General features: G+C 50.5%; 1 pseudogene; it reads right to left on the bottom strand.

Annotated features, from left to right (window-relative positions):
* Positions 1-10695: 10695 nt before the first annotated feature.
* Positions 10696-13862, bottom strand: LOC130486906 (uncharacterized protein K02A2.6-like; annotated as a pseudogene).
* Positions 13863-14072: the final 210 nt, after the last annotated feature.

Genomic DNA, 14072 nt, shown 5'->3' with positions numbered 1-14072 from the left:
ATTGTGAAAGGCGTTGACGAGTGTGGGGGCGGAGACATCCCGTGCGCGAACCCATTCGTCATAGGCAGGGGGGAAGTGTTTCCAGCGGATCAGGTATTGCAAGGCCCCATGGTGTATGCGGGAATCCAGGATTTTGGGGACTTCGAAATGTTCTCCCCCCCCCCACCATTATGGGCTGTTCAGGAGGCGGCTCTGGGTGCCATTGCGGGGAAGCAACATGGGGCTTTAGAAGGCTGATATGGAAAACGGGGTGCACACGCCTCAGAGTTTTGGGGAGAGACAGTTCCACCGTGACAGGATTTATGATGCGGATGATGGGAAATGGGCCAATGTATTTAGCATTGAGCTTATGGCATGGGCGGGTGGAGCGCAGGTTCTTGGTGGAAAGGTATACCAGGTTACCCACTTGCAGGTCCCCACTGGGGGAACGATGCTTGTCAGCCTGCACCTTGTATTTGCGCTTGGCTCGGTCTAGGTTGCTAACCAGCCAGGGCCATGTGGTACGGAGGGTGTGTGCCCAAGAGGCAATGTCGGCATCTCCCTCCCCCTCCAAACCTTCTATTGGGGTGATAGGACCGAAGTCCTGTCCATACACCGCATAAAACGGGCTGAAGCCTGTGGACTTATGTACAGCATTATTGTAGGCATATTCTGCAAAAGGCAACAGTTCTACCCAGTCATCTTGGTGGTAATTGACATAACAGCGCAAATAACATTCAAGTACAGCATTGACACATTCGGTTTGACCATCCGTTTGGGGATGGTATGCACTAGACAACCCCTGATCCACCCCCACCAATTTGAGAAAAGCTTTCCAAAACTTAGCAACGAAACTACTTCCGCGGTCGCAGATTATCTTGCGCGGAAACGAATGTAGTCTAAAGACATGTGACATGAAGAGGCGGGCCAGCTTCTGAGCGGAGGGGATCCCCGCACATGGAACCAAATGTATTTGCTTAGAAAATAAGTCAGTGATAACCCATAACACAGTTTTCCCCCCGCTGAGAGGGAGATCCGTCATAAAATCCATAGCAATTACTTCCCAGGGTTTGCTGGGTATTTCAAGTGGTTGCAGTAGTCCTGGGGGCTTGCCTTGAGATTGTTTGACTGTGGCGCAAACAGGACAGCTGCGAATAAAAGAGTCAATATCAGAACGCATTCCCCCCCACCAAAATTGTCTGCGCAACAGGTGAAGGGTCTTTAGGAACCCAAAGTGTCCAGCTGTTTTTACTCCATGAGCTAAGTGTAAGACGTCTTTTCGGAGCGCTTTGGGTACATATAATTTCGAGTCTTTGTACCAAGAGCCTCCTTGTTCGATTACACCAGGAGGCAGGGTTTGGTCAGAGCGTTCCATAAGGCATTGTTCCCGAAGGGAATTTAAGAAGGATTCGGAGACGGGAACCCCCCCTTGTTTACGGTGGCAGTAATTATGGGGGATGATGAGGGGGAAGCGCTTACGTGCGGTGGTGCGCAGACGGCAGGCGGCTGGGCGGCCGGTTGGGTTGGAGGAGCTGGAGCGCCGGTCATCGTGGGTTTCCGTTGCAGGGGTAGTTGGGTAGCTGGTAGGGTTGGAGGAGTTTGCACGCCGGTGACTGTGTGCTTTCGCTGGGGCAGCGTCTGGGATCGAGTTTGTACAGCCAGTACGGGTAGGGCTTCTCTTTGTGCGGGCGTAAATAAAGAGTTGGTTGGCCGATCGAGTTTCGCTGGGTATTGAGGCAACCTCTGCGAGAGGTCATCTGCGAGAACGTTTTGTTTTCCTGGGACATGCTTCAGGATAAAACGAAACTGAGCAAAGAATTCCGCCCAACGCTGTTGTTTCGCGGATAATTTATGGGTTCCTGTGAGGGCGGCGAGATTCTTGTGATCGGTCCAAACTTCGAAGGGGACTTTAGACCCCTCCAGGAATTGTCGCCATAGAGTAAGTGCATGGTGAACAGCTGAGGCTTCTTTCTCCCAAATAGGCCAGTTCAATTGGGAGTGCGCAAATTTCTTTGAGAAGTAAGCGCAGGGGTGAAGGAGACCATCTGGTCCCCTTTGGAGTAGGGCCCCTCCCATAGCTACGTCGGAGGCATCGACTTGTACAATGAACATTCGATTTGGGTCTGGGTGACGTAGCACAGGTTCTGATGTGAAAAGGCGTTTGAGGGCTACAAAGGTGGTCTGGCATTGATCAGTCCACAGTATCTTAGCGGAGGGTAATGTGGCAGAGTTTTCTTTACCTTTGGTTTTCAGAAGGTCGGTGATGGGCAGTGCTATTTGGGCGAAGTTAGGGATAAATCCGCGGTAGAAATTAGCAAAGCCCAGAAACTGTTGTACTTGCTTGCGGCTGGAGGGAGGAGTCCAATCGAGGACAGAACGGACCTTGGCCGGGTCCATGCTAAGGCCATGGTGGGAGATTATATATCCCAAGAAAGTTATTTTGCTCTGGTGAAATTCACATTTAGCCAGTTTTGCAAAGAGTTGGTGGTTGCGTAGGCGGTGTAGAACTTCTCGGACCAAAGTGACGTGCTCGTCCATGGTTTTTGAATAAATAAGAATGTCATCCAAATAAACTACCACCCCGCGGTACAGTAAATCATGGAGGATTTCGTTGATGAGTTGCATGAAGACCCCCGGGGCCCCTTTTAACCCGAAGGGCATCACAAGGAATTCAAACATTCCAAAACAGCTAGAGAAGGCAGTGAGGGGTTCGTCCTCGCGGATATGGACGCGGTAGTAGGCTTCTACTAGGTCCAATTTAGAGAAAATACGTCCTTCTTGCAGTTTTCCCAAAATATCTGATATGAGCGGTATAGGATAGGCGTTGGCTTGAGTAACTGCATTGAGTTTTCGGAAGTCAATGCAGAGGCGTAGGTCGCCCTCCTTTTTTCGGACGAAAAACGCGGTGGCTGAGTTGGGAGCATTCGATGGGCGAATGAACCCTCTGGCAAGGTTTTTGTCCAAAAAGTCCCGTAGTACAGTGCGCTCGGAAGTGCTCATAGGGTAAATCTTACTCTTGGTTAATGTGCAGTCTTTCACCACTTTAATTGCACAGTCAGTGGCCCGGTTGGGGGGTAAGGCATCACATTCTTTAATGTTAAAGACATCCGCAAAGTCCTGGTATACATCAGGGAGGGATGGCGGTGATGGGACATCGGCGATTAATGCCGAAGCGGGTGGAGACAGCAGCGCAACTTGGTGTCGGTGCTGGTCGCATTTGGGGTTGGCAAAGGAGATCGTGTTCATCTCCCAGTCTATACTGGGACTATGACCTTTAATCCAGTTAATTCCCAGGACCACTTCAAATCGGATAGGGGCTATGGTAAAATCTATTTGCTCCCAGTGGGAGCCAATTCCCATCGCCACCCCTATAGTGCGATGATCAACTGGCCCCCCCTTGAAATGGCTCCCATCCATTTGGGCAAATTGGACGGGGGCTGGTAAAGCCTTGGACTCGACTTTGAGTGCTGCAAATGTGGCTTCATTTTTTTTTTTAATATAATTTTTATTTATATAATTGAAGGGGTACAGGAAAAAAAAGGGAAGGGATAAGCGTTGTAAATATAAAAACAGTAAATATAGATATTATATAAAAAGTAAGCTCAGTAATATATTGTAAATTGTATATTATAAAACATTTTCTATGCCAATGATAGTAATAATGATAAAGAGAAGAAATGTAATACTGTGTGTCATTAAATTACTCTATATATAATACTATTCTATAGTGTCAGAGTTTATTAGCGTAACAACTATTTGAAACAGAGTTCTATAATACAGTGCCAGCATATTACAATTAATTACTTGCAAGTCATATAAGTATAAAATAGCGCCCACTTATCGTCAAATTGCTCTGTAGATTCGCTGGATTTTGAATTTATCTCGTGAGTCATCTTAGCCATGCTGGCATATTCCAACAATTTTTCTTTCCAAGTTTCTATTTCGGGAATGTGATTTTGTTTCCAAGTTCTTGCCAAAACCGTTCTAGCTGCGGTTGTTGCATACTTAAAAACATCATGATATTTTAAAGGCAAGTTCTGTGGCGTTATGCTGAGTAAATAGAATTTTGGGTCAAATGTAAGCTTGATATTTAACATCAGCTGCAATTCTTGATGAATTCTTTTCCAATATGTTTGTATCTTTGAACATGTCCACCAAACATGAAAATAGGAACCGTCCGTGTCCTGACATTTCCAGCAGGCGCCCCTTTTGCCAGTTTTGCCAGGAGTGATCATCTGGGAAAGCATATTAGGAGTCAGATACCATCTATAAAATGTTTTATACCAGTTTTCTTTCACTTCTTGCGACACAGTATATTTCAGTTCAAGAGTACAGAGTTTTTCCCATATATCCATGTTAATCATTTCTCCGAAATTTTGCATCCATTTTATCATATTAGTTTTCACTTGTTCCTCTTCTGTTTCATATTTCAAAAGAAGTCTATAGATTTTACCTAATAAATGTGAATCATCTTTAGATATTATCTGCTCAAATTCTGTTAGTTCACGAAATGGCTGAGGATAAAAACAGTCTTTTTGTAAATTGGACCTCAGTTGTAGATAGGTCAGCCAATTCAGTTTTTGGAATTTTTCTTGGAGTTTGGTCAGAGTCTTAATTTCTCCGGTAGGCTCTATCATTTGATTGTAGGTAAAAAGGACACCCGGTTTTAGTTTGACGTTATCATGGTAAGCCTCAACTGGGGACATTATAGATGGTGGAGAAGGACTTATTCTCTTTTGATATTTTTTCCATATTTTCATAAGCGCTATTTTGATATCGCAATCTTCTGGTATTTTATCCTTTTGAATTTTTGTTGTAGAGTCCCACAAGACTTTGTGGAAACCTTGTCTAAGATCCGCTCGTTCTAGAATGACATGCCTAGCATCGGGGTATTTTATCCATTCTGTGATCCAAGTTAGACAAGCAGCATGATAATATAATTTGAGATTAGGTAACGCCAGTCCTCCTCTTTTCTTTTCGTCTTGTAACACCTTAAATCTGATTCTAGGTTTTTTCCCATTCCAAACAAATCAGTTGATTTGTTTTTGCCAACTTTCTATTGTTCTGTCTGGAATATCAATCGGCAAGAATTGAAATAAAAAATTTAGTCTAGGAAGTACGTTTATCTTTATCGCCGAGATCCTTCCCAGCCATGAAATGTTCATTTTAGACCATAAAGTCAAGTCCCTTTCGATTTTCCCCCAGATTTTCAAATAGTTTGACCTTAGAAGAGTCTTATTTTGGGGAGATATGTGTACACCTAAGTATTTGACAGAGTCTTTAACAATTTGACATCCAAAGGCTTCTTTAATATACTTGTCTTCGTCTGTTGTGGTGTTGAAGGTCATAATTTTCGTCTTTGTCTTGTTCAGTTTATAGCCAGAGTATTTTGCGTATTCCATAATACCACCGGTTTACAACCACATTATGGAAATGTGGCTTCATTGATGAAAGTGCGACTGCAACCGGAGTCAATGAGTAACTTAACGGGAAATTGGGGACCACCTTCATAGTGTTGTAAAATTGCGTCCACATAAACGGTGGTTTCTACTTCCTTTACTTTAGTGGGAGCTTTCGGTTTAGCAGGAGAATCTGCAGAGGTCTGTGGAGACGCTCCACTCACCACAGACCGGAGCCGTTTTTTGACAAATCAAGGGGGGATTCCAGGTTTAAAGCTGGAGAATTCCATGGGTTCTCTTCGTCAGAAGAGGGAAAGTTGTCCCCCAATGGGGCACTTGTAATCCGGGACCCGGCGGGGTCATTCGATGTAGGAAGGATGGATGAGTCTCCAGCGTGAAGTGCAGAGGGTGTGGGTCTTCCCGGCGCTGCACTGCGGGTGGCCGCGGTGCCTCTGCGTTGCGGTCGTCCTCTAGCTCGGGCTGTCGTGCTGGGACGAAAGGGTTCAGGGCGGTATGGGCAGACTGCTGCAAAGTGGCCCTGTTCCCCACAAGTGAGGCAGGCACCTCTTTGAAATCGGGTTTCGCGATCCTGGGGTGGACGCGCAGGTTTCCGTGGATTGGGGGGTGGTGCCTTGGGCTGGGGCTTTTGGACGCTTTTCTCCTTGTGTTTTTGGCGGACAAGGGAAATAAAGCGCCGGCGGCTTTCCACCTCTTCGGCTAATAGAATCCAATCCTCGAGGGTGTCGGGATCACCCCGCATGTACGACCAGTTCAGAATGTCAGGGTGTAAGGCTTCCCTGAAATGGTGAATTAGGGTGGCTTCGGGCCAGCCCACAATTTTGCTTGCCAGTCTTTGAAATTCATCGGCAAACTCTCGAACTGGAGTAGAGCCCTGTCTTAGTTGTAGAAGCTCCGCTTTGGCTCGTTCCCCCAGAAAGGGGTCCTCAAACCTCCTCCGTAAGGCAGTTATGAAATTGTTGAGGGAACGGATAGAGCGGGATCGGGTGTCGAACTGGAGGACCATCCAGTCGGCTGCTTTACCTGTCAAAAGGGAAGCCACATAGCGAACCCGGCTGTCTTCTGTAGGGAAGAGCTGTCCTTGTTCTCGCATATAGCTGTCCACCTGATGCAAGGAACAGGGTAGGGTTTCGAGAGATCCATCGTACGTAGTTTTCAACTTGAGTTGTTTCCAAGGACCGGGCATAGGTTGACCCGGTTGCACGGGTGCCCTGGGTGCAGGTAAAACGGGACCTCCGGGAGCCGGAGGTTGCGCAGGCACATTAGCGGGTGGCTGGACTGGCACTCCCTGATCCGGTATTGCGGGTCCCTGTGGGACGGGCTGTGCCTGGGCTGTCAGGGCCTGCTGTAACTGCCTGTTGTCCTGAAGTAAACGTTCCATTAGCTCCTGGAGTTGATCAACACGGCCAGATAGCTCTCGATTTTGAGCTCGTAACAGGTGAACGTTCTCTCCTGGGCCACCCGTACGATGAGGTTTACTTGTCCTAAAACTCGTGGCCCATTGGGAACTGTCCCCATATAAGTCCTCTTCCTCAGACTCCCCGGAGTCTGGGCGTCGTTCCGCGAGGCGGCGTGCGCGTTGGGTCGTGCGCGATGGGGCAAATACCGTGGAAAAAGACAGACCCAACGGAGGACCGCTCCTTACGGTGTCCTTGGGGCGACCGCCTGTCCGCGCCCGATCCGCAGCCAACTGTAGCTCTTTATCCCTTGCGGCTTGAGCCTCGGCTTCCGCCTTAGCCGCTTCAGCAGCTTCTTTATCCGCGAGAACTTTTGCGCTTTCAAGTCTCAGGGCTGCAGCTGCGGTAACGTGCGGTAAAAGTTCTGTTTCCAGGAGTGTGAGTAGGGGGCCGGGTTCCCCACCTAGCAATGGTTGCACTCGGACCGCAATCGCGGGTGCATCGGCCCCAAACGTCGAGGCCAAACGTTGAGCCAAGGTGGCTACCGTGGTATCCTTTGTACAATCCGCAAAGAGGAGAGCTGTATGGATAGCGACCCGCTTGGCTTCAGCTTGACAGCTAGCTGCATCGGGTATCAAAGACACATCTGCTGGTGCGGCTCCCACCATGGTAGCTTTCCCCAAGGCGATAGGACGCGTTAGAGCCGTGGATGAGAGAGTCTCACGGGCAATAAGCTTATCCAATAAACCGGTTAGTACTTGTAAGTCCTCAGTTGCCAGCCGGGCATCATCCAGCAACTGATCAAAATCCTGGAGGTCTAAACGAGCATTAGTATCCTCCGACGTTAACATCCAGAGAACCCTCACTAGAGATTGCCACTGTGTCTGAACCAGTCCTCTCAAGCGGCAAACCTCTAAATTAGTCCTAAAGAGTTCAGCGACTATGTCCTGTAGAAGGGTAGGATCCTCAGATGAGGACTCCAGGGTTCCAAGAAGTAGTAGTCACGGTTCACTCGGAGAGCGCCCTCCTAGCTCCCATCCGAGTGGCAGGCGAACCCTCCAGGGCTCCAGCCTGACTAGAGAATCGATGAGGAAGAGTTGAGATAGCTGTCATAATGTGAGCTCTTGACCCAAAGAACCAGAAATCACCACAGAGACAATTAGATTCCAAGCAGATGGCTTTTACTGGTCAAATAGGCAATACAGTGCATTGAGGATAAGATGACAGCTATGAGTTGTCTTGCTCGTTAGTAGGAAATATAAGGCAGAGAAACGGCAGGAGATTACAAAGCATAAACAGAGCATTATTTCCCAGGAGTGGCGTTCCCAGGCTTTGGTATGTGAAGCCGTCCTTGAAGTCTGGACGGTTCAGCAAAGGAACGAGAGGAAACATCTAAACCGAGATAACAGCCTGACAGATGCAGCCATAGAAGCTAAGGCTGAAGAAGCCATTATTGGATTGCTGTTCCAAGCATCTGTTCATCAGTACAATATATAGCTCTGTTCATCAGTACAATATATAGTGTCTCTCCTTACAATATATGTGTTTAGATATGAGCCAAATGCTGATATTTTCTTGATAACCAACTTTATCACATTAGTGGATAGTTTGCTGAACCTCCAGGTACTAGCTGGAGATCTCCTGCTAATACAACTCATCTCCAGGTGACAGTGATCAGTTCACCTGGAGAAAATAGCTGTTTTGGCAATTGGACTCTATGGCATTGAAGTCCCTCCCCTCCCTAACCCCGCCCTCCTCAGGCTCCAGCCCCCAAACCTCCCACTGGTGGCAAAGAGGGACCTGGCAACCCTACTACTCTCCCATCTCCTGCCGGTGGCCAGGGGGGAGCAGTGGCAGACCTACATTTTTGGGACCTTGAAGCTTGAACTGTTATGGGCCCCCTTTCACAACCAGCAACAATAGGGCAACATCCAACAAGGTCCAAAGGGCCTTGCTGCCCTTGTGAGGACCTCAAGGCCCACATGGCGGAGAACAGGGTGGTGGGGTGGAGTCCTTGAAATTGGGCCATACAGCCCACCAGCAACGAGGTCTGGGTAACCACTATTACCTTCTTCAATGGGGTTGTTCTATGGCATTCATTCTCTAATAGAGAGGTAGAAGGTCAACAGAGGGGGCTCGTTAGGATAAAGAGGTGAAAATCTTATTTTTGGTGTTAAAATGCACAAGCGAGATGAGTGCGCCTGAATTGAGAATTCAGATGTCTTTTTATGGTTCCAATTGGATCTAGCGTAAGGGCTGAGCTATAGAACTATTAAGCTGTGCACCAATGAAGGATTCGAGGATCCAGCTGCCAAAACGTAAGCTATGAATAGATTCTGGTGAACTCAGCAAGCCCATACAGCTGGGGGTTCAGGCACTGCAAGCCCCTGAGAAAATTTTGAAATTTGAAAAGTTACAGGGACAACTTGAGGCCATATGAAATGGGTATTAGAACATATTCTAAGATCAATATTAAGTACTTCAACCCACTGGCTTATGATTCTATCAATAAAATAGCTGTATTTTAATAACAAACACTTAAAAAAACTCCATCGATTTTGTTGACAAATTCACTCATTAAAAAAAAGTTGTTTCAGGGCCCCTCTGGGATTAGGGGGCCCTGAAGCTTAAGCTTCATTAGTTTCATAGTAGATTCACCACCCTAAGTGAACCCTTCCACTGTAGGAAGCTGCAGAATCCCAGACGAGCTCCCCAATTTTATCCTCCAGTATCTGTGTGACTTGCAGCTCAGTTTTTCTGCCTATAGTTAGTTCTTCTGACAAAACCTCCACCCAGTTGAGCATCCTGTTTCCAACAGTGACCAGCCAGATACCTCGAAGAAGCACACAGGAAGAGGAGGAAGGCAGCAGCCATGCCCTATTGTTTCTTCTCGGCAACATATTCAGAGTTCCAGTGCCTCTGAAGGTGGTGGCTGTATTTAGCAGTTGTGACTTTTATTTTTTTGCTGTCAAGCTGCAGCCGACTTATGGCAACCCTGTAGATAGGGTTGCCAACCTCCAGGTACTAGCTGGAGATCTCCTGCTATTACAACTGATCTCCAGACGATAGAGATCAGTTCACCTGGAGAAAATGGCCGCTTTGGCAATTGGACTCTATGGCATTGAAGTCCCTCCACTCCCCAAACCCCACCCTCCTCAGGCTCCGCTCCCAAAACATCCCACCAGCGAAGAGGGACCTGGCAACCCTACTTGTAGGATTTTCAAGACAAGAGACATTCAGAGGTGGTTTGCCATTGTCTGCCACTGCAAAGTGATCCTGGACTTCCTTGGTGCTCTCCCATCCAAATACTGACCAGGATGGACAGGGCAGCGGTCATGAGTATTGGCCACCCATAGTCCTATCCTCCAATGGTCCTGTCTTCTATAATCAGCCTGCCTGACCAAGTGATGCTCTGTGGCAATTGAAGAGGAAGGAAGGGAGTATTAACTGCCTCCAGTTTCCCCAATTTGTCCTCAAGCATTTTCTTTCTTTTGCATGAGAGATAATTGGAAACATTTGGAGAACTTTGTATTATTGTTTTATTTACAAATATACAAGCAGAGAACATTGGAAGCAAGATACGTTTTGTTAAGTCCGCGTGGGGGAGGACACACGAGGTCAGAGACGGAGTTCCAACAACACCAGCTTTATTGAGAATGAGAACAGAACTGGAACTACAGTGGGCAGACCCTGCTTATATGCCCCCCCTGGCCGCCTGTGGCCACTCCCCCCCAGACCGTGATTGGGGGGTACAACCCCCAGTAACCAATGGGTACACACAGGTTTAGGAGCCTTGGAGAATCCCAAGCTCAGCCGGTTTCCCCCTGCTTACCCACACAGATTCACATACATACATACATACATACATACATACATACATACATACATAACACCCCTCCCCCCTAAGTTCGAGTGGTCCTCTTAGCATACGAAGTCCTTAAGATGGCTTGGGCACAGGGCGTTGGGCCGGTTTCATTTTTTGTGCCGGTTGCGCCCTTTCCTTGGTCTGCGGAGATGTCCGTTGCACACGGCAGGGGCTGGTCCTCGGAGAGCTCAACTTCTGCCACCGAGGCTTGCTCTTGCTCTGCGGAGATGGGAAACGTTGGCATTGATGGGGCGGCAACCGAGTCGGGCACGTCTGCCGGGTGGCGGCGCAGTTGGTCTATGTGTCACCGCAAGACTCGACCTTCCGGGTGGTGACCCTGTATGAAACTGGGCCCGTTGCATCTTGGACCGTGGCCGGAATCCAGGCTGGGCCAGTGCCATAGTTTCGAGCATAGGCTGGTTCCTCCTGTTCCACAACTCGTCGGCTTCTCTGCCCGCGGGTCGCTCTGCCGCTAGGTCCGGGTGGAGTCGGTTGAGCAGGGTCTTAGGCCGGCGGCCCATTAGGAGTTCCGCGGGACTCCTGTCTGTTGCTGTGCAGGGCATGATGTGTTGGGTCAGCAGGAAGTCCGCCAGTCGCACGTCCCAGTCCCTGTGGACTATGCGCTTCAACGTGTCTTTGGTCGTTCGCACCATTCGTTTGGCCTGCCCATTGGTGGAGGGGTGGAATGGCGCTGAGGTTGCGTAGCGAATTAAGTTCCTGTCCATGAAGTCCTGGAACTCGGCCGACATAAATTGAGCCCCGTTGTCTGAGACCACCGTGTCTGGCAGGCCGTGTGTCACGAAAATCTGGCGTAGCACCCGGACGACCACTCGGGAGGTCATGGAGGCGACGGCCACCACCTCCAACCACTTGGAGTAGGAGTCCACGATGACTAAGAATGTCTTGCCCTGAAAGGGTCCCGCAAAGTCGATGTGAGTGTGGGACCAGGGGGCATGTGTCGACTCCCAGCGTTCGGTCGGTGCTCACGGCATTTCTGGTTGCGACTCCTGACAGGGCTTGCATCGCTTCACCCATTCCTCCACTGCGGCGTCGATGCCCGGCCACCACATGTAGCTTCTTGCAAGTGCCTTCATACAGACGATTCCCGGGTGACAGGCGTGCAGGGCTTCCAGGACTATTGTGCGGAGTTTGGCCAGGACGACGACATGTCCCCCCCAGAGCAGGCACCTCTTGTGGACGGACAACTCGCGTTGGTGGGAGGCAAATGGCTTAAATTCCTCTTCAGGCTGGGATACCATCCACCCCTTCCCCACCCAGTTGAGGACCCGGGCGAGGGTGCGATCCTTCGTGGAATGGGCAGCAATGTCCGAAGCGTAGAGGAGAGGCTCCGGCAGCGTTTCCAGCAGCAGGACATTGTAGGCTGGGGACAGGTCGGGGTTGGACCCCTCAACAGGCAAACGGCTGAGGATGTCGGCGTTGCTGATGCTCTTCCCGGGACGGTGCAGGAGGCAGAAGTCATACATGTTCAAAAAGATCGACCAGCGGAGCATGCGGGGAGTCAGGATCTGCAGCGTCTGGCGATCCAGCACAAACAGGCCCAGGAGAGGCTTGTGGTCTGAGACAATGGAGAAAGGTCGGCCGTACACGACATCGTGGAATTTTTTCACGACGGCCACGACGGCAAGAACCTCCCTGTTGATCTGGGTGTTGTTGTGCTCCGCAGGAGAGAGAGTTCGGGAATAGAATGCGAACGGGGCCTCCCAACCGTCCGGCAACTGGTGGTTAAGGACAGCGCCGATGCCATATGGTGAGGCATAGCAGGTCAAAACGACCGGAAGCCGCTCGTTGAAATGCATGAGCAGGCTGGAGGCGGACAGCAGGCCCTTGGCCGCCTCAAAAGTACGCTGATGTGGCCTGCCCCATGACCACGGGGTAGCCTTGTCGAGGAACCGGTGCAGGGGCTCTGCAACTGATGCCTTGTTGGGCAGGAAGGCGTGATAAAAGTTCAAGGGTCCCAGGAACACCTGGCGTTCCTGCTTGCACTTGGGCAGGGGGGGAGCAGTGGATGGCTGTAACTTTGGCGGGCATGGGGTGGATTCCGTCGGTGTCAATCAAGTAGCCCAGGAACTCCACTTGCAGCAAGCCCAGCTGGCATTTCTCATGCTTCACAGTGAGGCCGGCGTCCCGGAAATGGCTGAGGACCCGGCGGATGTGCTCCAGAAGCTCACCCTCTGATCCGCCGGCGACCAGGATGTCGTCGAAGTACAGTACAATGCCCAGTAAGCCCTTGAGGAGGTCCTCCATCAAGTTCTGGAAGATGCCAGGGGCCGTGCTGACCCCAAACTGTAGGCGAGTCACCCAGAACACGCCCTGGTGTGTGACAATAGTCTGTGAGTCCACGGCGTCGACCAGCAGCTGCTGGTAAGCCTGGACAAGGTTGAGCTTCGCAAAGACGCAGCCTCCGGCGAGGGACGCCAGGGGATGGCTGATGAATGGCACCGGGTAGGCATGACTCTGGAGTGCCTTGTTAATGGTGCACTTATAGTCCGCACAGATCCGGATGTCCCCGTTGGCTTTCAGCAGCGTCACGATAGGCGTCTCCCACATGGCATTGGGGACGGGCTCCAGGGCTCCCTGCATGACATGGCAATCCAACTCTGCATCGATCCTGTCCTTGAGAGGGAAGGGTACCCGGCGGGGCTTGAGGCGGATGGGCGCAGTGGCAGGGTTGATATGCAGCTGGACTGGTGGCCCCTTGTAGCAGCCCAGTGGAGCGTTCCACACATCCTTGAATTCGGACCAGACGGAGTCGAGTTGGGTCTGGCTGACGTGATTCATCCCCATCAGGTGGATCCCCAGGTCCAGGAACCACTCGAGTCCCAGGAGGCTGGCGCGAGGCCCGTTGACAATGACCAGACGGAGGCGGTGCGAGGCTTGCTTGTGCTGGATGCCAACATAGGCAATGCCCCAGACCGGCACCTTTCGCCTCTGGTAGTCGGTGATGACGCTGCCGGTTGGCTGAAGCTTGGGGAGTTTTGCGTGCTTGCCCAGGGTGTGGAAGGTATCCACCGAGATAATGAAGAGAGCCGACCCAGAGTCAATCTCCATCATGCAGGACGGTGATGGAGACTTTCTGGACACCATGGGCTTTGTGAAGTTCCACACTCCGGACACTGTGGTGGCAGCGGCAGGGCGGTGCGGCGTCCTCGTCGGACAACTCGTGGATGGGCTGAACAGCGTCATCTTTCTTCCCAGGGCCCTGTGAGCAAGATCCCTTCTTGGATGTGCGGCAAGCCTTGGAGATGTGGCCCACCTGGCCGCAGGCCCTGCATTTGGCATCGTGGAAATGGCATGTGCGGCAGTCGTGTAGATCTCCACATTTGACACACGGCCTGCAACCTGGGCACCTGGGTTGCCATCTTGTGGGACTCGTCCTCGATGTCCCTGTCGCTG

This window comes from Euleptes europaea, chromosome 14, assembly GCF_029931775.1.
Source record: "Euleptes europaea isolate rEulEur1 chromosome 14, rEulEur1.hap1, whole genome shotgun sequence".
NCBI lineage: Eukaryota > Metazoa > Chordata > Lepidosauria > Squamata > Sphaerodactylidae > Euleptes > Euleptes europaea.
Note: the sequence above shows the minus strand (reverse complement) of the source record. Positions and strands in the feature narration are given on the sequence as shown.